The sequence below is a fragment of the Cyprinus carpio genome, chromosome A3 (genome assembly GCF_018340385.1).
Source record: "Cyprinus carpio isolate SPL01 chromosome A3, ASM1834038v1, whole genome shotgun sequence".
In the NCBI taxonomy this organism is placed as follows: Eukaryota; Metazoa; Chordata; class Actinopteri; order Cypriniformes; family Cyprinidae; genus Cyprinus; species Cyprinus carpio.
This window is the reverse complement of record NC_056574.1, coordinates 10861038-10886155: the sequence shown is the minus strand read 5'-3', so window position 1 is coordinate 10886155 and position 25118 is coordinate 10861038. Positions and strand designations below refer to the sequence as shown.

General features: G+C 37.2%; 1 pseudogene; it reads right to left on the bottom strand.

Moving 5' to 3' along the window:
- LOC109067077 overlaps window positions 1–20897 on the bottom strand; it is a 99892-nt pseudogene extending 78995 nt beyond the window's left edge.
- Window positions 20898–25118: the final 4221 nt, after the last annotated feature.

Genomic DNA, 25118 nt, shown 5'->3' with positions numbered 1-25118 from the left:
GCACCTTCACGTCTCCACAGGGACCCCGGAAGGGCAGGTTTCCGCTCTGGTCGCTCAAGTGGCGAGTTCCTCCCTGGCCGTTTCTGAACTGCACAAACTAAGATGGACTGATCCTCCTTGGCCACCTGAACTGTCTGGTCCCTCGTGGTCCCCTGAACTTTCGGGTCCACCCTGGCCACCTGAACTGCCTGGTCCCTCGTGGTCCCCTGAACTTTTGGGTCAACCCCTGGCCCCCTGAACTGTCTGGTCCACCTTGGCTGCCGGTGGAGCCATTACTGCCTGTCCCTGTTCTCCTACACCGGGCCTGGCACTCCATCCCTCCCCCTGTTCTACCTCCACCAGTCCACCTCCCTCCTGGTCTTTTGGGTTTGTTTTTTTTTTTTTGTTGTTTTTTTGTCTGAGGAGCATCTGGAAGCTGCTCCTTAGAGGGGGGGTAGTGTCACAGTGTCTGTTCTGTGTCTCCCTGGGTGGCCACTAGAGGTCTCACTTCCCCTTATTGTCACCCCTTCAGAACTACATTTCCCACTAGCCTTATCTGTTCATCACTGTTCATTGTATTCAGCTGTCACCACTTACATTGTTTGCACCTGTGTATAAATACCCTGGTTGTTCTGTCATTGTTACGGAGTCCTTGTTTAATGTCACCCTGGTTTCGTGTTTCCTTGCTTTGTTCGTGTTTCGTGTTTTGGACTGATTACCTGGATTTTGACCATTGCCTGGCTAAGTTTATGATTTTTTTGATTGCCCCAATAAACATACTGCACTTGGATCTACCTTTTTGTGCGCGCGTGTCGTGACAAGTGTGCACTCTCCCTGAAGTCAACAACAATCTCCTTTGTCTTCTCCACATTGCGGATGACATACTACAGTTGTGTAGTGTGGGTTAATTGGGGCAGACTTGATGTGTTGCATGACTAGCCGTTTAAAGCACTTCATGAGAATAGGAGCAAGTGCAACTGGACTGTAGTCATTAAAGCAGGATGGAGATGACTTCTTCAGGACTGGAATGCTGCTGGTAGCTTTGAAGCATATGAGGATAACAACCTCACTTAGTGAGATGTTGAAAATGTCTGTGAAGACATCAGTGAGTTTCACTGCACAGTCTCTCAGTACCAGTGGCGGCTACTGGTCTGTCAGAGAGGGGAAGCTCATTTTCGGCCCCTACATCATAAAATTGTCTATTTATTTAAAAGTAAATTCTGCCCTACGTTCCTAAGCAGTTTTTATTTCGACTGAACTTGAGAAATCCGCGATGGGACTGAGCGCGAATAGCTTCAGTGATTCCTTATAGTACAGAATCGCTGTCAGTCAAAAGGAGATGCAGTCTTTCGACAGCAGACCCTCCAATCATCACGCAGAAGCTCGGAGTCCGGGCCAGCCCACTCCCCCATTCACCCCCAGAGACGCTGAGCGTCCGTGGGCGGGACATAATCGCAGCGTTTATCCAATGACCGTCTAGTTTCGAAGTGCTGAAAAAAAACCATTCAAAGCAGCCCCATTGAAGTCAATGGACACTGGGCTTCAATAGGGAAATGCACTGTGACGCTGCGGGAATGTATGAGAAGGAAATCGAGTCAGCCGACCTGCTATATGTAACTGATTCTAAACGAACTCGTCTTTGAGATTAACGTTTTCTAAACACATTTTTAGTCAATAAAATGTTTAATACAATAGTACATATTTGACCAATAAATCTATCAAACTATAAATCAATCCAACCATCCATCTAACTATTAAAGAAATCGCCACTGCTCAGTACACAATCAGGAATGTAGTCAGGACCCGGAGCTTTGCGTGCATTGATCCTGCTGAGGGATCTCCTCATGTTGTCTGGGGACAGCGTCATCACCTGATCACCGGGAGGAGGTGGAGTCTTCTGTGCAGTGGTGCTGTTTTGTGCCTCAAAGCGAGTGAAGAAGGCGTTCAGCTCCTTCAGCAGGGAGATGGTGCTGTCACAGGTCCATGGTGGGGGCTTGTAGTCCATAATGGTCTGTATCACCTGCCACAGGCTCCGGGTGTCTATACTGTCGCTGAAACGATGGGATTACCTCCTGGAGTACTGTCTCTTATCCTCTCTGATGCCACGGGATAGGTTGGCCCTAGCTGTCCTCAGGCCCACCTTATGTCCAGCTCTGAAGGCAGCATTCTGTGTCTTCAGGAGCCTGTAGACCTCTCCCCTGTTTGCCACAGCTTCTGCTTGGCCTGGACAGTGATGGCTTTTGTTACCGTTACATCATCAATGCATTTGGTGATGTAGGCAGTGACAGTGGCGTGGACATTGGGGTGGGTGGGGGGTTTGGGGGGGCTCAAGCCCCTGCTCCTTTTGTCTAAAAGTGTAAAGTGCCCCTATCTTCTCATAGTAAATTATTATTATTATTATTATTATAAATAACAATAAGCCGCTAACAATAGTAATAAATGTGCAAACAATATTCTTGCTCTTGTGAATTTATTTTGATGTAAATTACATTGTACTTAGGCCGGTGACACACTGGATGCGTGGTGTAATGATGCTTGCAGACTGCAGCTTGACATGCTTGACCACACCCCACCAAACAAGAGAAAACATATCTCAAACCCTGTGGCACACGTTGCACACCATTTCCAGAAAACATATTGTTAAAACCGGAAACCATAGCAAAATGGTCCGTGTATCTTTTGGTCATTTGATTTTTTGTTTAATTTTGTAAGTAGAAAAATGAAAAACAGCTCCTTTTTCGTTTTTTAATTTTTTGCAAAAAAACGAAAAACAAGAATTCGGCTTAATTTTTAGTTTTTCGTTCAGGGTTAGAAAAATGAATAAACAGCTTGAATATTCGATTTCTACACGTGGGCGGGAATTAAACTCCCCTTTCTGCTGATTGGTCAGACAAAAAAAAAAAGATCAAACCATGCTGTCATCAGTCCTTCTGCAGTTCCGCGCGGGCCAAAGAATACTAGTCCGCTGCTTGCAGCAGCAGTTGTACAGATTCTTAAACTTTTTTATTGCAACTACATTTAATCTTTTTCCTCATCAAACAACCAGACAAATGAATGGCTCGACACAACCTGTTCTGTGGCCAGCCCTAGGCTTTTTCTGTGAAGATATAAATTCTATGCTTTGCATCAGCTGGGCATGCCAGGGCAGGCTATATCCTACCCTGGTCCCCCAGTAAGTTTGTTTGTTTAATTAATTATTATAAATATTATTAATTATTTCAAAATAAATATTTGAAACACTAATACAAAAAGGAAAGAATAATGCTTTGACTTGGGTATATTCAGAGCTGGGTAGATTACTTACAAATTGTAATCCGTTACTGATTCCAAATTTACATGACAAAAAATGTAGTCAGTAACTAATCCACTACATTTCACGTTTTAGGTAATATAGTCAGATTACTTTTTGATTACTTTTGACCTAACTCGGTTATCACACTGATTTAAACAGGATAATCTTGTACCATAATGATGTAAAAAATACAAATAGTGAGAAATTATATTCCTTTCATTGTAATTAACAACATGAAGTGCATTAAACATTATATTACGTCAGGGTTTCCCAAATTGGGGTTCGTAGAGGAACTGCGTGGGGGGGGGATGTTGGGGGTAGAGTTTAATGAAAGGCTGAAAAGTAATTAAATCATAAAAATGTAAAATTAAAATAAATCATACACTTACTAAAAAAGATGAAATATTTTATGTTTAACTTCATTTGTTTGTACCATATGACCATTCATCTATGTCAGAGGGTACTTAAAGGATCACTGATTATGATTTCTTTTTTTAACTTTAGTGTGTAATGTTGCTGTTTGAGCATAAAAAACATCTGCAAAGTTACGATGCTCAAAGTTTAACGCAAGGGAGATATTGTCTTTTACAGAATTGCTGATTGACCACCCCTTTAAAGTAAATATGTTAGGTAAAAGAGGTTCAGAGGACAAAGAGTTTGAGAATGTCTGCAAATAAGAAATAATGACAATTTGTGCATTTTAATGAGTTTGAGAGACAAAAGCCTTTCAATAATACATAATAATACATGGTTAACCTACTGAGTGATCATTTAAATAAAAAAAAATAATGCGTCATCAGTAGTTGATGCAATGTTGAAACACTTCTTAAACCTGAAAATAGTATTTTGTAAACCCATTGGTCAAATGCTGTATAGCCACCGATTAATGACTGATATAACTGTGTGAATGTCCACAAACTGGAAGACTTTTCTGAGTGTATATAAGCGGTAGACTATTTTAGAAAGGAACATTTAAAAAAAAAAAAAAAAAAAAGAGGAATTAGAGAGAATCAATAAACGATGAATCATTTATTTCTATTGTGTGAATAATATGTAATCTATAAAAAAGTAACTGTAGTCTGATTTAGTCTGACACTTGTGCACTCGCACACAGGAATGTAACATTAATGTAAGATTTACTTAAATGTAATTAATTGCCATTTGGTTTGTTTCTCACCAAACCTTACTGTATACCTTCAGAACGTTTGGAATATAGCATACGCCACGAGATGCATATTATTTTATGACAGATTTGCATCCCCTTAAAGAATGAAAAAGTGAAAGTCACCGTTCTCTGCCATTAAATGGGTAAGTGCGAGCAGGACATTTTTGTGTGTCTGTTTCGGAAAAAAAGAAGGTAGCCCTAATAAGCCTTTAGAAACAATCTGACTAGTTACCCTAGTTAAATAAAACAGAAAAAAACGCGACTAATCCTGTCAAGCACAGACCAGTATTGAAGTGCCCAGGAAATATGCAGCAATCTAAACAGTTTATTTAATTAATATTGAGAATTAGTTGATGTTCACCGGATTTGTTCCTCAAGAGGGGAAATAATTTAATAAGTGTCATTTATAGTCATATGGTAAAATGCATATTTTTATTTGTGTACATTCAAAATGACTACAAAATGTCGTCCCGTTGAAAAAATAAAGAAAACAACAGAATGCACTGCTTTAGCGCAAAACATGAACCAATACACAGCTAGTAGGCTGCTTGATGCGCCTATTTTTAAAAGTCTACATTAAGGTTATTTGACGTTAAAATGCATTATTTAAGTCATTTTAGAATAAATCACAGTATATATCATGATAAAAAGTGACTTTACAGTTTGGAAAATATGGTAGGCTATGAAATCCCCCCCAGCAGCAGCAGAGGACTAGTATTCTGCCACGAGGAACTGCAGAAGCTGAAGAACATGATGACAGTTTGATCTTTTTTTTTTTTTTTTGTTGACCAATCAGCAGAAAGGGGCGTTTAATTCCCACCCACGTGTAGAAATCGGAATATTCAAGCTGTTTATTCATTTTTCTACCCCTGAAAGAAAAAACTACAAATTAAGCCGCATTCTTGTTTTTCGTTTTTTGCAAAAAAATGTAAAAACGAAAAAGGAGCCGTTTCTCATTTTTCTACTTTCAATATTAAACAAAAAATCCAATGACCAAAAGATACACGGACCCAAAATGTTGGGTTCTGGTTTGAGCTTGAACTTGCTGCAGGTGAACTAATTTCGTTACAGAACCCATTGGATGTTGCACATGCGGGACTGAACAAATCACACCCTGAGACGACTTGTTCGTCTCCGAGTCACATTAAAGATTCGTTTAAAATGAATGAATCGTACAAGAACGACCTATCACTGATGCTGCGGGGGAAAACAAACCATTAGAATTAACACGTGGAGACCTTGTTAGGTGTTTTGAGCTTTACTTTTTGTGATGATTTCTTTTGATTTTTGCTTGGTGCAGTGCCAAAAAGTTATTGTGTGTTGTTCTGAAGCCCTAAGTTAAAAAACCTGATCTGAAAACGTATATGACTGATAAATGGACTACCAGAAGTAGCACTGAGAGGGTAGCACAGCTATACTAAGTTACTTACCCTGCAATGATCTGTCATTAGTGCTGTCCCCCTGCATGGCTGACAGTAATCCTCCTTCGCATCACAATCAAACAAATCACACTCCCTGATAATTTGTGATGTCATAATCTATTAAAACATTTATTTCATATTATACACAATTCCTTACGGAAATTAGCAATGGTATTACTATAGTAAAAGTATAATAGTCTAACCAAGGTTGAGTTTTTATTACCAGTTGTAGCATATAACCACAGTTTTACTACAAATACCATGGTTAAACTATGGTTAGTGTAGCAAAAGGTTGTTTTTACCATATGGTTTGATTATAGTAACCAATAACCATGTTTTTTGGTATTTTATATACATATTTTCATGTTATCTGTTTATTTTACAACATATATTTGTGAAAATGATTAGGCAGCCACAACACACACCACATAGAATAACGCTGCACATTTCAAGGCACTTCAGTGGACCTTAATGTTACCTGTTTTATCTATGTTAAAAATCTTTTCAATATATTAATAAGAAAGTACGAGAGGCTTTTACTCAAATCTTTATCACTTTATTAAAATTAAGCAAAACAAAATGACAAATGTTTACTTTCACAAGCCGTCTCGTCTCGTATAACCCAATACGGCTCAGTTTTTATAGGTATGTGGATCTGTCAAGTGGCAGAAATTATTTTATGTAGGCCATTCTGAGTCAACACCATGCTTTTCCAATGAGGGGGAAAGACTGTTTTCCCCCACGATGACACCGCCCACACAGCTATGATGCGACACAGAGTCTATGTTGGACTAATTTAAACACTTTCTGCATCATGACATAATTATAATACATCATCATAATGCATTCATCATGCATGGCGCACGCAGTTAAAATAGTTTTGACATTTATGTGTTCTTAAAGTATCATTTCTAAAACATTAGTGAAAAAATAAAATTATCAGGGGCACAAGGCTGGAAGGGATGCAAAGAAGAGGAGCAGAAAAATATCAATAAAGAGGTAAAAATCACAAGTTAACGAAGTGTATTAAGTGTATTAGCCCGTGATGTTAATGTAGTAGCCTATTTTGAAATAGCCCTTTTAGAACATGTTAACTGACAACACTTAAACTGTGGAACGTTTTTGCTTGAGTTAACTGCTTATTTAATTTGACTTTATTTTCTATAAAATAAATTTAAGTTTCTGTAATGTTGTTTTAATTTCAGTTACATTACTGCTTGCTTTTAATTTACCAAAAAGTGTCTAAATGTCTTTTGAAAAAGACCATGACTAGGATTATAATCTAGGCTTCATAAAATAAAGTTACATTTAAGTATGTCATTTAATTACGTTTATTAAAAATAATTACGTTTAAGTACGAATGCATAAAATTGAAATGAAAGGTATGGGTATGCTAATTAGACTAACTAGCTAGCTAGCTGGCTAACGTACAAATAAATTACAAAATGTAGCCTTTATTTTGTTGCCTTTGTTGTCTGTTAGACTATTTTAGGCATTTCATATTGTTCATATTTCGCTTTGATGTAGTACTTGTCACTATAGGCATAGTTGTGGAAATAGCTCATGTCTGGTCTCTTCAATAGGCTATTTTAACAGATTCACTCACCTGTTGAAATAAATGTTGAAAGGCGCTTCAACATCTCCATTTATTTATTATCACAATTTATTTACTACTTATTTATGTTAATACTTATCAGTATTTACGTTAAGTTATATTATAATGTTTGGAAAAATCTGCATTTTCAGAATTTTTTCATTACAGTGAGAAGTAATTGTTCTCCTGCTTTTACTGTGATACTTCAAGTTTTAACAAAGCATCAGGTCCAGATTTTAGTTTTTTTTATGTAACTTTTTCTTTATTAAAAAAAGAAAACTTAAACAGTTTAATACATGAAATATTGCAGCAATACAAGAGACTCTTCAGGAAAGTGGACATCGAGGGCCAGAGTCGAGAACCCCTGGGTTAAACAGTTTAATATCCATGTTTCTGGTTAAAGTCAATATTACATAAAAAATTTACCCTTATTCTTATCGTTTTACAGTCAGTTCATCATGGATAAAATAAAATGAAAAAGAAATCAATGGAGGTCAAATGGGCTGGTAATTCTGGTTCATGTTGACTTTAACAACCATGAGATGCCAAAAAGTTAGTCATCGTGAATCAGGAGTGACTCCTGTATTTCGTACACACACAGAGCGATCAGAAAGGGAGATATTTTCTGCATTTAAATGCAGTCACTCTCAAAACTGAAGATGAAGTTTTCTCACCATCACAACAGATTAAATTAAAGCTTCTTCCTCTTCAACATGTACCTGTTAAACACACACACACACACACACACACACACACACACACACACACACACACACACACACACACACACACACACACACACACACACACACACACACACACAAACAATCTTTTCAGTATTTACTTAGGGGAAATAAATTTGACAACAAAAAATGTGTGTGTCAGTGAGGGAATATGTGTATTTTTAGGGAAAAAGATACACAGGGAGAGATGGAGTCTATTCATTATTAATAACACATTGTTTCTGAAGCAACTTTATAAAGAACAAACCCTCAGTATGTAAGCCAAAGATGATAGCCACATAATGTAAGATATGATATTATTGACTCATTTTTGCTGGTTTAAATATAATGATTATTGAAGTTAAATAATAATTATAACATTGAATAAATGAATAAAGACGTTTTACCTCTCATCCTGCAGCATTTGAAAATCAGCACGACTGTCACTAGCAGATATGGACAAACTGCCAGTACAGAACTGAGTGTGTGCAGGACAGAGATCTGAGATTCTGAATGAGACACTGAAAAACAGACACACAAGCACTTTATCATGTACTATATCTGAACGAGAGCATAAGAAGAAATAAACCAGCTCACAGTTTCTATTGACTCTCACTTCTGACTGAGATCCAGCTCTTGGGTGACTCTCCTCTCTCTGAGTGTTTGCAGTAGTAGAAACCCTCATGTGACTTTGAGACAGTAGAGATGATCATCTCTGTAGTTTGAATCTGGATGAGTGATCCATCTTTATAGAAATCAGCTCTGAGAACTGAGCTTGTATTTTGATATAAACAGCGTAGAGTCAAAGTATCTCCTTCAGTCACAGGATGAACAGGACTCTCCAGAATCACACCAGCTACAAAAACAGAGGAAACATGAGCTGTTGGCAAATCGTTAGACTATATGAAAAAATATGATAACAAAAAATTAAGGTTTTATGTTTTATGATAAAACTAGATTTGTTTTGTACTGCCTGCCCACTGAGTGTTTTTTGCCCACTGATGCATCCTGCACTTGTTTAATCGACCTGCTTTATGTATTGATTGTAAAGTGCCAGTGAAATAAATAAATAAATACATAAACAGACTTACCGTGTACAGTGATATTAACAGGATGATATTTTTCTCCAGATTCAGACTGACACCAGTACACTCCAGTGTCTGATTTGCTGGTAACGTTAAATGTACATGTAGAGCCTGTTTGTGATACCCACAGTGATGATGAACAATCTTCCAGCCCCAAACTCTCTGTGTATCTTTTCACTCTCCATCTATTAGAGTTACTCTGGTCTTTACAGCTCAGAGAGAGAGATACCAATGTGAAGTGTTGAGATCTGCTGGGACTGATGATCAGAGAGACTAGAGGAGAAACACCTGAGAAGACAATTACAGCTCTTTGGAAATGTTTAAAAAAATGTAAGCATGATATCTCCCTTTTTAAATGGGTTTAACATTTTTATGTTGGGCCTATTTAATTGATTTCCTTCAGGTTCACTAATAAAAATAATATTAAAGGGATACCCCACAAAATGAAAATTTTGTCATTCATCACTTACCCTCATATCGATCCAAACCCGTAAAAGCTTGGTTCATCTTCGGAACACAATTTAAGGTATTTTGGATGAAAGCTGGGAGGCTTGTGACTGTCCTATGAGATCCGGTGGCGCTGTGGTATGCAACACGCAGCAGCAGTTTGGTAGAGTGTAGTGCAGTGCAGTTTAAAAAAAAAATCTATTTTCTATTTCTATAATCTATTTTTTTTTTATAACAATGACTTCTTTTAATTTGTCAGGCTCTTTTTTTACTTTTTTTTTGCAACTTCCATGAACCTATACGGTATATCCGCAAGTTTCTCCTACTACTACATAACTCTGAAGTTGGCACGGTGGATCCTCTGAAGGCGTTTCCATCAAAAGTTATTCTGTTGGACACTACTGAAGTGAATCGAGGATGTATATCCAAGCCGAAAAAGGTGAGGAAGAGGGGAAGTCGCAGTGGTGTGCACCAGAGGTTGAAGAGACAAGGCCATCGTCGCATGCCTCTCCCTATGTTTATGTTGGCTAACATTCAGTTTCTCCGTAATAAATTGGATAAGCTTTGGGCAAATGTTAAGTTCCTTAAGGAGTATAAGTGTGCATGCCTTCTTGCTTTTACGGAAACATGGCTTAAGGAACAAAATTCTTATTCCGATTTGGGAATTGATGGTTTTGGGGAACCCCATCGCTTGGACAGAAATCCAGCTGTGACAGGTAAATCACTTTGTGGTTTATTATGTCTTTACAGGAACAAAAACTGGTGTAATACAGTACGGAGACATTATGTACACATGCCTTTTATCTGTTTCCCTATGATGAATTTTATGAAGCCACAAGAATACATTTTGTATGTGAAGAAAACAAAAATTATGACTTTATTCAACAATTCGTCTCCTCTGTGTTTCTCCACATTAACCGTAGCACCATTCTGGAGAATATCCACCGAACTCAAACTGTGTATGCTATTCTCATCGCTACATAAAATTCGGATTGAAACAATGATGGCAGATGGACTATTCTGACGATTCTTGACAGAGTAATTTACATGGCAGTCAATAGGACAGTCACAATTAAGCCTCCCGGTTTTCATCCAACATATCTTAAGTTGTGTTCAGAAGACAAACAAAGCTTTTACGGGTTTGAAATGACATAGGGGTAAGTGATTAATGACAAAATTTTCATTTCGGGGTGGAGAAACCCTTTAATGATAATATCAGTAACATTTGTGTTCCATACATAGTCATGCTTCAGTTTTGATTGACTATTTCCTCTATTACGAACTGGAGAGGAATTTTTAAATTTTGAAACTGTGTGATTTCATAGTACATCATAGCCCTCAAAACACCAAGAAAACTCTGATTCCTCTTTATATGACTCTAGAGGTATCATTTATTGCATCATACAACACACTCTCATACATTCTTGCTTTAGTTCTGTCTCATTCAAACTGATCCTGTTTAAACTCACCAGTGACCCATACTGGCTGTTTGATGCTGTAGGTTGTGTTATATGCTGGTTTTCCTCTCTCTGCTCTGCACACATAAACTCCTGTGTGTTTTACAGCAGCAGAACTGACAGTGTAGTTTCCTCCAGCTCCTCTGCCTCAGACCAACAGAAAATGAAAATGATATTTGTTGTCTACAAAACATGAGAATTCATGTAGATTTCACATTAAGGAGCTTTTGCTTTTATACTCATAAATTATGCTTGTTGGGGTAATTCAGTGTATTCAGTTTAACTGTAACAAGGCCAGATCAAAGCTCGGGACTTAATGGTCACTAGTACATGCACATAAAACCAATTAATTAAAAACCAGTTAATCAGAATCAGAATCAGAATGAGCTTTATTGCCAGGTATGTTTTCACATAAAAGGAATTTATTTTCATGACAGAAGCTTCCGCAGTGCAACAGAATGACAGCTACAGAACAAAAACACAGATAATAAAAGAATAATAATAATACCACAAGTTTTTACCACATGAAGCACATTACATCTTACCTGGTGAAACAATTAGAGTGTACCAGCTGAATGTCCAGCCTGTAGAGTTGCCGTGAACCTCACAGATCAGAGTCACTGGATCTCCTTCAGTCAACCACTTCTGTGGAGAAACACTTAAAACTGTCTGGGCTCTATCTGAAATAGAGAAATCAAACATTTAATAACGTAAAGAGTGTGTCAGTGAACAATGAACTCTGTGGCAGCACAGAGTTGGTTTGGAAATATCTCTCAGTATAAAATCATGATAGTAGCATAAGTTGTGAAAATATTTAAGCAGATTTAGTTCTCTCATTTGTAAACATCGAGTATGAGCCATTTAATGTATTTGTTAATGTCTATATAGTGATACTTGCTGGCTAAACAATGTTAGTCATATGAAAGATTGTTTAAATATGGCGTCCTTAGTGAATGACGTAATGGACTCGTTGAACTGTGGAAGACATCAGCAGATGTAAGGTTTAAATTATTGTTTACAATAAGTTTGTGAATGTGAATAAACTAAACCATCGTATCATACCAACTCATCATTGGAGCATTATTGAATTCACTGTAATGGTGTCTAGATGAAGTGAAATATGGAAATCATATTTGGTCACTACATAAGGCAGGGCTCCAGACTGTGACCAAATGGTTGCATTTTGCGCCCATTTTTCTGCCGGTGACAAATTCTTTTGAGCAGTTGCACTGTCGTGACCACCGTGTTGCACAACTCATAAGCTCTGCCATTTCTGTTGCATTTGAGAAACATCAAACGGCAAACTAAACGAAAGCAATTAAGCGAAACTAAACTGCACTATAAAACAGCTGCCACAGAATAATTTATTGTTTAAAGCAGCTGATACATTCAGTAATAATAAAATAAAGTTGAATTTATCACAGACACAAAAATTCTGAAATGGATTTGTTTGGAATTTTTATCACAGAATAATTTATTGTTTAAAGCAGCTGATACATTCAGTAATAAATCACCGCTGTGTGTTGCTCAGAAACACACAAAATTTCTGAAATGGATTTGTTTGGAATTTTTATATTAAATTGGGTCTGAAATGTAATTAACTTAATATTAACTTGTTTGTTGAAGGTTTGTATAAAGTCGATGTAACGTTTTGCAGTCATGCTCATATTCACGAAAACAGCTCTTGATTTTGCTTAATTTTATGTTATAATATGAAAAAAAGATGTCATACAAGTGATTAGTTTTATTCAGTTTGTCAGAAAAGAATCCATATATTTATTTTATATGTCAAGTAAAAATATATTGATTTAATGATGTGTAGATAATTGTATTGGAAAACAAGATATTTATTTATTTATTTTGTATTATTTATTTATTTATTTATTTTGCAGGCCATGCAACATTTAATGCCACGACTTCATAAATTTAAGACTTTCTGCTCCAATTTAAGACTTTTAAGGCTTTGATTTGTTGAAGACTGGATTAAGATTTTTTTTACTTTTAAGTCCCACAAAAACCCTGATAAATCTTATTAGTGAATTTTAATTTCATAGACAATTAGATATATGCAGGTCAACATTAACTCAGCACAATGCAAAGAGTAAAAGGAGAACTAAGTCTTTTGCAACTAAACCATGCTAGAAATAGTTCAAAACCACATCCTTTAGATTAGCAGAGCTCAACCCACCATGACACATCACAAATAAAAAAAACACACAACAAAACAAATTGCACTTAAAGTACATTACTATACGATAAAAATCAAAATGTCTAAGTAGAGATTAAAAAAATAAATAAAAATTATTTCTGAACAAGAGGTGGTGAAACAAAAACAGCATTATATTTTACAATGCCTCATAATCAATATTACAGAAATTGTAAATATCTTCATTTCAAGTTCAAGAAAAGGATCTTGTTTTTATATGGAATTACATTTGCTTTTTAAAAATGAACGAAACTTTATAAAAATGAATGTAACGTTATAAAACTGAACGTAACTTTTTCAGAAACTATCAAAAATATGGCATTACGAAAGAAGAAAAACACAATGAAAATGAAAAAAATGAACTCAGTCGCACAAATTTAACAGGCTCTTCAAATATGCATCATTCGTTGTTAATGTTTTTCAACAACACAAGATTCGTTTTCGGTAATCGTGGATTCTGAATGCATTGCCACAGATTTCGCTTACCGTTTCGCAGTTTTTTTGCGTTTGGTGTTTTGACACAAACCTCTCGTGGGGGCATAGATGACACGGCTTAACAGTGATCTACTCTGATTGGATAGTGAGCTTTTGATGGACAGGTGCTCTCTGACTGGAAAGTACAGACGCCACTCAGTGGCACGCATATTGGAAACTGTTCATGAGGTAGATTGCCTGGGGGAAGAAACTGTTCTTGTGCCTGACTGTCCTGGTATTTGCGGCTCTGAAGCGCCGGCCAGGTGGCAAAAGTTCAAAAAGGGGGTAACTTGAATGAGAGGGATCCAGAGTGATTTTCTGAGCCCTTTTCCTCACTCTGGATGTATACAGTTCTTGAAGGGTAGGCAGGGGAGCACCAATGATTCTTTCAGCAGTCCGAACCGTTCTCTGTAGTCTTCTGATGTCTGATTTTGTAGCTGAACCAAACCAGACAGTTATTGAAGTGGCACAGGACAGACTCAATGACGGATGAGTAGAACTGTTTCAGCAGCTCCTGTGGCAGGTTAAACTTCCTCAGCTGGTGAAGGAAGTACAACCTTTGTTGGGCCTTTTTAACAATGGAGTCAATGTGATTGTCCCACTTCAGGTCCTGAGTGATTTTCTGAGCCCTTTTCCTCACTCTGGATGTATACAGTTCTTGAAGGGTAGGCAGGGGAGCACCAATAATTCTTTCAGCAGTCCGAACCGTTCTCTGTAGTCTTCTGATGTCTGATTTTGTAGCTGAACCAAACCTGATAGTTTTTGAAGTGCACAGGACAGACTCAATGACGGCTGAGTAGAACTGTTTCAGCAGCTCCTGTGGCAGGTTTAACTTTTTCAGCTGGCGAAGGAAGTACAACCTTTGTTGGGCCTTTTTAACAATGGAGTCAATGTGATTGTCCCACTTCAGGTCCTGAGAGATGGTGGTTCCCAGGAATCTGAATGACTCCACTGCAGCCACAGTGCTGTTCATGATGGTGAGTGGGGGGAGTGCAGGGTTTTTTTTTTTTCCTGAAGTCCACAATCATCTCCACTGTTTTGAGAGTGTTCAGCTCCAGGTTGTTAAGACTGCCACCAGACAGCCAGCTGCTCAACCTCTTGTCTGTAAGCAGACTCGTCACCGTCCTGGATGAGGCCGATGACTGTAATGTCGTCTGCAAACTTCAGGAGTTTGACAGAGGGGTCTTTGGAGGTGCAGTCGTTGGTGTAGAGGGAGAAGAGCAGTGGGGAGAGAACACATCCCTGAGGGGCACCAGTGTTGGTGGAGCAGCTGTTCGACATGAATTTCCTCAGTCTCACTAGCTGTTGCCTATCTGTCAGAAAGCTGGTGATCCACTAACAGATAGACCTAGGAACATAGGTCAGTTTGGTCTGGAGGGCTGTTGGGATGATGGTGTTGAAAGCCGAACTAAAGTCCACAAACCAGATCCTCACATAAGTCCCTGTTTTGTCCAGATGTTGCAGGAAGAATTGCAATCCCATGTTGATTGCATTATCCACGGACCTGTTTGCTCGGGTAAGCAAACTGCAGGGGGTCCAGTAAGGGTCCAGTGATGTCCTTCCAGATAAGCCAGAACCAGTTTTGTCAATATGACTTCATGACGACAGACATTAGAGCCACAGGTCTGTAGTCGTTAAGTCCTGGTTATCTTGGGTTTCTTTGGAATGGGGGCATGATGGTGGAGCATTTGAAGCAGGACGGCACTTCACACAACTCCAGAGATCTGTTGAAAATCTTTGAAAAGCAGGGCGAAGGCCAATTGGTCAGCACAGGTTCTCAGACAGGCTGGTGTAACACCATCTGGGCCTGGTGCTTTTTCTTCTTTTGTTCTTCCTGAAGACCGGGCGCACATCGTTTTCACTGATTTGAAGAGCAGGAGGTGTGGGAGAGGGGGATTTCAGGAGGTGTTAAACGGTTGTGTGTGAGAGATGATCAGAATGGATGTGGGGTGTTTCAAATCTACAATAAAACTCATTCAGGTCATTAGCAAGTAGTTGATTAGCCTCGGTGCAGGGGGATGGTGTCTTGTAGTTGGTAATGGCTCTCAGTCCTTTCCATACTGAAGTTGAGTCGTTGGAAGTAAAACTGGTCTTCCAACTTTTTAGAGTAGGTCCTTTTAGCCGCTCTAATCTCTTTGTTCAGTGTGTTTCTGGCCTGATTATACAAGACTCTATCCCCATTTCCTGGAGGCATCCTCTTTGGCCTGACGAAGATGTCTGAGTTTTGCTGTAAACCACTTATCATCGTTGAATAATAAAAAAAAACCCCTTATAAAAACACATATACACACAAAAAAAAAAATATAATATTATATTCTCTCTGAGATTTTCCACAACATCGGTAGTAGCATCAAAAAAAACACTCCAATCAGTGAGGTCAAAACAAGCTTGCAAATCCTGCTCTGTTTCGTTGGGTCCATCTCTTTACAGTCTTTTACTAGGCCAGTGGTTTAGAGGATTTAAGTTTTTGCCTGTAGGTCGGTATAAGATGAACCAGACAGTGATCAGACAGTCCCAAAGCTGCTCGTGGAACAGAGTGATATGCATCCTTTATTGTGGTTGTAACAGTGATCCAATATATTACTGTCTCTGGTGGGACATGTACATGCTGTCTGTATTTTGGCAGTTCACGGGAGAGATTGGCTTTATTAAAGTCCCCAAGAATGATTAAAACAGAGCCCGGGTGTTGTTGTTCTGTCTCTGTGATCTGGTCAGCGAGTTTCTGTAAAGCCAGGCTTACGTGCACTTGCGGAGGGATGTAAACGCTCACCAGAATGAATGAATGAAACCCCCGCGGTGAATAGAACGGCTTGCAGTTGACAAAAAGCACTTATAGATCTGAGCAGCACATCTTCTTTAACACAGTTACATCTGTGCACCACCGTTCATTGATATAAAAGCATGTCCCGCCACCGCGCGATTTCCCCGTTGATTCTGCGTCGCGGTCCGCTCTGAAAAGCTGAAAGCCCTGCAGATGGAGCGCGCTGTCCGGTATGGCGTCATTGAGCCAGGTTTCCGTGAAACACAGAGCACCAGAGTGTGATAAATCCTTATTTGTCCGGGAAAGCAGAAGGATTTCATCCGTTTTGTTGGGTAGAGAGCGGAGATTTGCCAGATGGATGCTAGGCAACGGCATTCGAAATCCGCGCTTCCTGAGTCTAACGAGCGCACCAGCTCTCTTTCCCCGTTTGCGCTTTTTGAAGCGTTTGATCAGCGCCGCTGCTCCACCGACAACAACGTTCAGTAAAACGTCCGAATAATTGAAATCCGGTAAAAAGATTTTGTGGTGTTGTTCTGCCGAATGTTCAGCAGTCCATCCCTGGTGAAACTGATCGTGTTTGACAAACAAAAAAAACAGGAAAAACGAACAAAAACACAGTACAAACACTGGAGAGCCAAGCACTGAAGCAGCCGTCTGCGGCGCCATCGAGGCACTATCATATATATATATATATATATATATATATATATATAGGGTATATATATATATATATATATATATATATATATATATATAATGTAAAATACACTCTATAACATACCCACATTCCTAATTTTAATTCAAGGGGGTTACATGGCCAATGTGCCATAGCATAATGGGAAATGATCTACTTGCAAACAAACACTTTTAAAATTAGAAAAACATGATATTTCAACTACAACCACCAGATTGCTCTAGAGAGCATTACTAAACGGCTAATTTGCCATTTCCACATTCCACCAGATTTTTTCACAAGTTTTTTATTTTGAGATATGTTAAGAAATTATTAAATCATTATAATAATAATAATAAAAAAAAATGACTCTTTGTCAAAGTTTAGCAGTTTTTTGTACTGAAGTATCAGTTTGCAATCATGTCAAACCTGAATGTAGTGTTATATGTGTGTATTAGTGTGTATACTGTACATGTGTGTGTTTGCATTTATTCTCCATTGTGTATGTGGTGTCCCTCCATGATTTCTGTGTGTGTGCTTCGTTGAAGCAGATTTTTATTTGACAAATAATATAAGGGCATGGGGTGGAGTCCTTATGATTTTTTTCTTACACCTCATATTATATGCATTGCCACTTATTCAGTTTTTGTTTTTCTTCCACCGCAGATGAATTCTATATGTGATACCACGGCAGTTGCAGTTTTTTGTGTGTTGTCTGCATTGTAACTAACATTTTTAACAAATTATGTAACAAAAAAAAATCAATATTTTGTAGTCTCCCATTGAATTCTATGGGTGATATTTTGGCAGTGGGGGTGGATGTGTATGAAAGGGACTTAGTGGTACTTTTTCATTGTGAAAGTGTGGAAGGGCTGCCACTTAGTGGTACGTTGTGGTGGATTTAGTGATTTTATTAGACGAATTAAAAATAAAAAGCATCGATTTTATAATTCATTTCAATGTGACCCCAAACATCCTGAGTGTGACTTTTTTTTCCCACACTAACAAACAGCAAGATATCAATCCAGTTTTTTTTTTATTTTTTTATTTGTAAAGCTACTAAGTGTTGGCAACCATACATGCCATTTAGATAAAGGGAATATTTTTATTATTATTATTATTATTTCAGCAAATGTCATTTATGGTCAAAAAGACCCCAAACAGCACTTAAGGGTTAAGATATCACTCTTTAATAGCATTTTTATAATGTGTGTATATGACGAGATGATCAAACTCACCTGATACTGTCAGTGTAACTTCATCACTGTGTTTTGAGCTGCGTGATCCTCCTCTCTCTACTCCATAACAGGAGTGTTCACCTGCGTCAGACTCAGTAACAGGACTGAATGTGTGTTCCTGTAGTTCACTGGAGTTGTAGAATGAACCGTCTTTATACCATCTGTACTGCCAGCTAGTGACTCCTCCACCATCAATGTCACATCTGAGAGTGAATGTCTCTCCTCTGAATAGATGTTGATCAGGTTTAATGCTCAGTTCGGCTTTCGGTCTTTCTGTACAATAAAACAACAACAATTCACCATAAAAAATAATGTACTATATAATATAATAAATAAAACATGCAAATTTAAGAGGGTTTCAAACCCACAATCTTTAGGTTAATAGCAGGTTAGATTACAGTAACTGATGATTGAGAGTTTAGTAATTGAAGTCATCATCTGCATTCTGAAATCAAAATCTTCTTAAACTTTTTCATCCACTGTGGAAAAACACTTAAAACTGCTCTGGTATCTAAAAACTGAGAAATCACTCATTAATAACATGTTAAACTTGTGTGTGTATGTGAAGAGATGATCAAACTCACGTGATACTGTCAGTGTAACTGCATCACTGATGTTTGATGTCCGTGATGCTCCTCTCTCTGCTCCATAACAGGAGTATTTACCTGCGTCAGACTCAGTAACAGGACTGAATGTGTGTTCCTGTAGTTCACTGAAAACACTGCCTGAACCATCTTTATACCAGCTGTACTGCCAGCTAATGACTCCTTCACCATCAATGTCACATCTGAGAGTTACTGTCTCTCCTCTGAATACATGTTGAGCAGGTTTAATGCTCACTTTGGCTTTTGATGTTTCTGTACAACAACAATTTACAATAAAAATACTGTAATGTGCTGCTTCTACTCTGGAACCCAGTTGCCTGATTGTAAAACTAAATGCTAAATAAGGTAAGACTGAAGTATTGTTATCTGGGGCAGTGTGGTCAGTTGTGGTCACTTGTATCTTATGAAAAGTCATTTGCACATGGTGTGCAAGGAAAAGTACTTGCTACCGTATATTTGCTCACTGCTAATGGTCATTTATAAAACTTGTTTAAAAATGTGTGTTTATAATCAAATTGTTTATTTTCTCATCTGGTTTGTTACCATTAGCGAGATTCATAACCCATATGTAATGAATTATAATAGTCAAATTTACTCACCTTCAGTGTGTCCAGAGTGGATGTGTGAAATCAGCACTAAAACACAAAGAGAAAAAACTCATTACAGAGTGAACATGGAGCTGATCAACTTTACTTTATACTTTAGACATAAAAGTTTAAAGGAATGCCATAATTTTACTCTCAAATGTTTGCATTTGCAAAAAGCATTTTTTCTAGATGTAGTGGCATCTGAATGAGTATTTCTGAAAACAGTGACCGTTATGAGCAGTAACTCACATTAAGATATTGTTGTGGGACTACATGTGTGTGTGTTCAGATTAACACTGAAATATTTGTTTGATGTCACAGGGGGGGGTCAGATTTCATCATTAAGCAAAGAGAACTTGAACTTGTTTTAGGGAACTTGAAGCAAACGACAGTCTGATAAAGATAACACTTTTACTAACTGTGTACTAGTGAACATTTTACTAAAGTATCAGGGTGGACAGTAAACTGTAAAACAAACCAACAGAACTGATTCAACAAACACCATTAAACACTTACAAACATTTAATAACAAAAAAAACAACACTGATCTATAAGACAACAGAGTACATTTTCACTAAAAAAAACTAACACTAACCTTCCCCTCCTAAACTAAACTATCACTCAACACATAACAACAGGAGCTGGATTTGAAACTCAGAACAACAAGAAAAGACAAATCAAGGAACACTAAAACACTTGATAATTTACATAATATAATAGCAATTATCATCAACTGAAACACACACAGAGAAAATAATACTTACAGAGCACAAGAGGAAGTTGACTGAGCTCCATACTGACTGAATGATGACAGACAGTTAAAGACACAGACTGTTAAAGCCTCAAGACTTCCTGAAACCTGCAGTCAGATATTTAGGAACATCATGACAGATTAAAGACATGCAAATGTACCTCATGTGTTACAGAAATATTTTGATAATATTGATAATCTAGTCACGTTTTCAGAAAATGCCACTCTAACATGCATGTTTTCTACACAAATGTTCATATTTGAATCATATTTTATCAAATTGATAAGCTTAGATTTCATTATGAGAATAAGTTATATTCTGGTTTGTTTATTAAATGATGGAAGCAGCAGTCTATTGCAGTCCTATTCTTAATACCATCAGCAGTCTCTTAATGTAAAAGGTCATAAGTGTTTTATTGTCATTTTCACAGATCACGTATGGAAAAAAAAAAAAGCAAAAAAGTTCCTGTGAGGAACTGTAGGCTCTGGACAACAAAGCACGTGATACAACCAATAACACAGGTGTATTGACACAAATTTATTCAAACTATGTTTTTTTCCCCAAGCACAAACTTTTTTAAAATCTTTTTTAAAACACATGAACCCATTCAACCTGCAGTCGTTTCATCTGAGTATGCATTAAGAGGATGCAGTGGTTCATTAAACTCCGGCCATTTACCACATTTACCTCATTTACAAACTGCACAGTTTACTCGTGGAGAATTATCACTCAATCCAAAATTCAGATTTTGGGCCCATCCTCCTCACAGAAACCTATTCTGCATTTTTACATCCTCAAAAAACTCAATCTGTATGATTTATAATCTTTATAAGCGTGACCTCAATTTAGGTCCTCACGAAGTCCCCATGAGTTGGTGTGTAAGGTTTAAGTCCCCATCAGTACAGAAAAACATAAAAACATACACACTCATGTGTGAACAAAAAAATAAATAAATAAATAAATAAAATAAAAAATAAAATAAATAAAATAAAAAGAAAGAAAGAAAGAAAGAAAGAAAGAAAGAAAGAAAGAGAAAGGAAGGCAGGAGCTGTTTCAAACCTGGACTCATCAACAATTTCATCAGAAATGATTTAGATTTACCAATCCCCGCAGAAACTCTAGCACATATTTTTAAATGCTCATTATGAATGTCATAACCTGAACCTCACAGCTATCAGCATTTTCTGCTCATTATTTGCACAAAGTTGAGCATTTCTCTGAGCGTGAAGCTAGGCTTTCATGAGAATGAATTGAAAATGCTCGTTCTGCTCGACTAAGTTCACTAAAGTGTAAACGCACTGTTTAATATATGTTTTTTTAGGACAGCTAATAAATCATATATACACACAAACAATTACAGTTGTAAAGATGCAAGCTTTGTTTCTGAATGCCCAAAAGAAATGTACAGTCTAATCAAGCCAGTCTAATTACAACAAAAGCATCCAAATAACAAAAAAAAAAAAAAAAAAAAAACAATGTGTAAACTTCATATTAACACAGTACATATGTACTCAGTACATATTACAGTACAATAAGACAACACACTGTGCAGAACTAAATTATAATCTTTCCTGTTTCCTATTTAATCAGCTCACTGCTTTTTCAGAGATCAGCAAGCATAGTCTCTGAAGCACAGGAAGGCAGATAAATCTATTACAATCAGTTGCTCAGTGTCACAAAGATGATAAAGCATTGATGATCCTGGTCATTCTTCTCTCCTTCTCAACCTAAACTCATCAGCATCCTGGGATTGACAGTTTCTCATCTGGGCATTTATTTAATATGAGCATACATAACGTCACTAAATCCAGCACCTGAAAATATAGAAATGCATTTTTATATACAGTGTTTAATTCCGTTCTTCTCCATGATGCTTGTAGATACAGTTTTCAGTGACTCCATGTGATCTGTGACAGATTTTTTTAGTCTGACACTCACCTTGATCTGTTTCTAACTTCTGTTTAGAGTAAACGTTGTCACAACTCTCAGTGCTGTTCCCTATAGAATATGCAAACAGTTAACACAGTGCCTTGTGAATGTATTCATACCACTTCATTTTTTTCACATTTTGTTTTGTTGCTGCCTTATGTTTAAACTGCTTTGAATTAGTCCACCCCCCCACAACAATCTATTCAATTCAAATCAATACATTTCATTTCAAGTTTATTTGTATAGCACTTTTTACGATAAAAAGAAACAGGTTCAGAAACAGGTTTGCGAAAAGCCACACATCTGTGGAAGAGTTCAGAAAAAAATTTGTGCTTCATTGAAGGTTCACAGAAGCATGTAGTCTCTGTTACTCTTAATGGAAGAAGTTTGAAACAACCAAACTGAACAACTGATGGAGAAGGGCTTTGGTTTGAGTGGTGACCAAGAATATGATGGTCACTCTAGTTGAGCTCCGTGATCATATGTGGAGATAGGAGAAATCTACAGAGGGACAAACATCACTCCAACACTCCGCCGATCCAGTCTTCATGGTGGTGTGGTCCTCTCTTCAGTTACAATGAACCCAAACACACAATGAACCTAAACACACAGCAAGAGTGGCTTATAGACAACTCTGTGAATGTCCTTGAGTGGCCCAGCCATGGCCTGAGCTTGAACCCAGTCAAATATTTCTAAAAATGTGCATCTGCCCCCATCCAACCTCAGAGTTTGAGAGGTGAAGAGGTGAGGGGAAGAATTGCAGATAATTTCCAAATGCTGATGAGCAAATCTTGTTGCATCAAACAAAAAAGACACGAGGTTGCAAAGGTGCTTACGCTAAATATTTAGTTAAGGGTATGAATACTCATGCAATCAACCTATTTCAGTTTTTTAGAAAAAATCAAAAAAAAACAAATTAACAAAAATCATCAGTTTTTTGCTTTGTCAATATGGTGTATGGAGTGTAGAATGATGTGGGAAAAAAGTAATTTAAAGCAGTTTAACATAAGGCAGCAACATAACAAAATGTGAAAAAATGAAGAGGTATGAATACTTTCGCAGGGCACTGTATGTATAATTATTTCATTTTAGAATGATTGCAAGTTAAACAAAATTAACTTATGGATCAGGTGAGATTCACAATGCACATCTATAAACAGGTGTTTAGGAAAATACTGTCATGATTTGTTTTCTTTTTAGAGTTATTTAAGAATTAAATCAAAATCAGAGCCTCTATTCTTATGAATAAAATTAGAAAATCATAAAAACAGATCTTTTTGTTTTGGTTTACCTTTGTTTTCTTTATTTTTCTTCAGTTTCTTTGTAGATTTGAGTTCAATCTCAGCATAGGTGAGTTCAGGTCCACTTACGCTGTCTTAAAATGAAAAAGAAAGAAAGGAATAAGACACTGGGTTTCCTCTGTAAACATACAGTGATCAAAAACATTGATTCAGTTAATAATATCTTTAGAAAAGAACTACTGTTTCAGTTTAAAAACACTTTAAATGACATCATTAGTTACCTGTGCTTGTCTTTTTTCTTAACCGTTGCATCAATAGAGTCATAAATATGAGCAGTTCCTGTAATACATTAAATAATTTCAAAATAATATATATATATTATTTTTGTCATTCATCTTTTGAATTAACACTCACTTATAAATAAAATAAAGCATTAGACAAAATATTTAAATTAAACTTTTTACAAAATAAAACCAAATGGCATCTAACTGAAACATATATGTCAGACACACAAATACCATATTAATCTTTAGAGGAGTGAAATAGTATTTAGCTGTGACATCAGTCCTGTTAGTTAAAAGTTATTTCTAAGTTTCTTCTATCTTAGCTTGTAATGATGTTTTGGTGTGGTTATGGTTAATAGGTAAAGACTGACCAGACAGCAGTGTGTTGTTTCCGGCGTGGCGGCATCACTCTGGTTCTGCTCTGATGTCTGACTGCTGTTCTGCTGTTGACTGACACTAGAGGGAGATCTTACACCTAGACAAACATTAAATGTTTATGTAAACGTTTTTAGGAAAACGACCTTTAAATACCATTAAAACATTATTGTTCTATAATAAAACATATTTAATAGGATTTTTTTTTTTTTTTTTTTTTTTTTTTAAATAACATTATGGTTCTGTTTTAAAACATAGTGAGCTGCCTTGCTGCCTGCTTTCCTCATCGGCTGCATTCAAGACAGAAATCCTAACAGAAATCGAAATTGATAAATGACTAATTTGGAGTGCTTTACATGTGCATCAGTGGACAAAATGGACTCAACACAGTTAATTTCAATATACAATTTCTCAGCCTAACGAGATGAAAAATACCTAGAAATCTACTAAAACTAGCCAACATACCAGCTTTACTAGGTTGGAAGACCAGCTGAGACCAGACAACCAGCTTACACTGATGTAGAAAGGCAGGATCAGAGTTACTGTCTGCAAATGATACAGGCACATTTCAATAATTTTTATATTTCTTAGTCTCACCTCTGACTGAGATCCAGCTCTTGGGTGACTCTCCTCTCTCTGAGTGTTTGCAGTAGTAGAAACCCTCATGTGACTTTGAGACAGTAGAGATGATCATCTCTGTAGTTTGACTCTGGATGAGTGATCCATCTTTATAGAAATCAGCTCTGGGGTTTTGTGGAGTTGCATATGAATATAAGCAGCGCACAGTCAGAGTATTTCCTTCAGTCACAAGATGAACAGGACTCTCCAGAA